Below are 226 nucleotides of genomic sequence, written 5' to 3'. Positions count from 1 at the left end.
CTGGCATTCAGAAATCTGGTGTGCTTCATCCATTTGCCTAAGAACCCTACTTCACTCTCCTGCCTCATCCCAGGTCCAGGAGGAGGCCCATAGGGACATGTTTCCAGGCAAGCCCCTCTAAAAATGGTTCTCTCCTTTGCCCCAGGCTGTAGCTCACTGACTAGAGGCAGGTCCTGGTCTGTAACTCCGGCGCCCACTAACTTGCCTTGGCCAGCAGCATAATGGA

The sequence above is a fragment of the Halichoerus grypus genome, chromosome 7 (assembly GCF_964656455.1).
Source record: "Halichoerus grypus chromosome 7, mHalGry1.hap1.1, whole genome shotgun sequence".
Classification (NCBI taxonomy): domain Eukaryota; kingdom Metazoa; phylum Chordata; class Mammalia; order Carnivora; family Phocidae; genus Halichoerus; species Halichoerus grypus.
The sequence above is the reverse complement of the archived record's forward strand: the minus strand, read 5'-3'. Positions refer to the sequence as shown.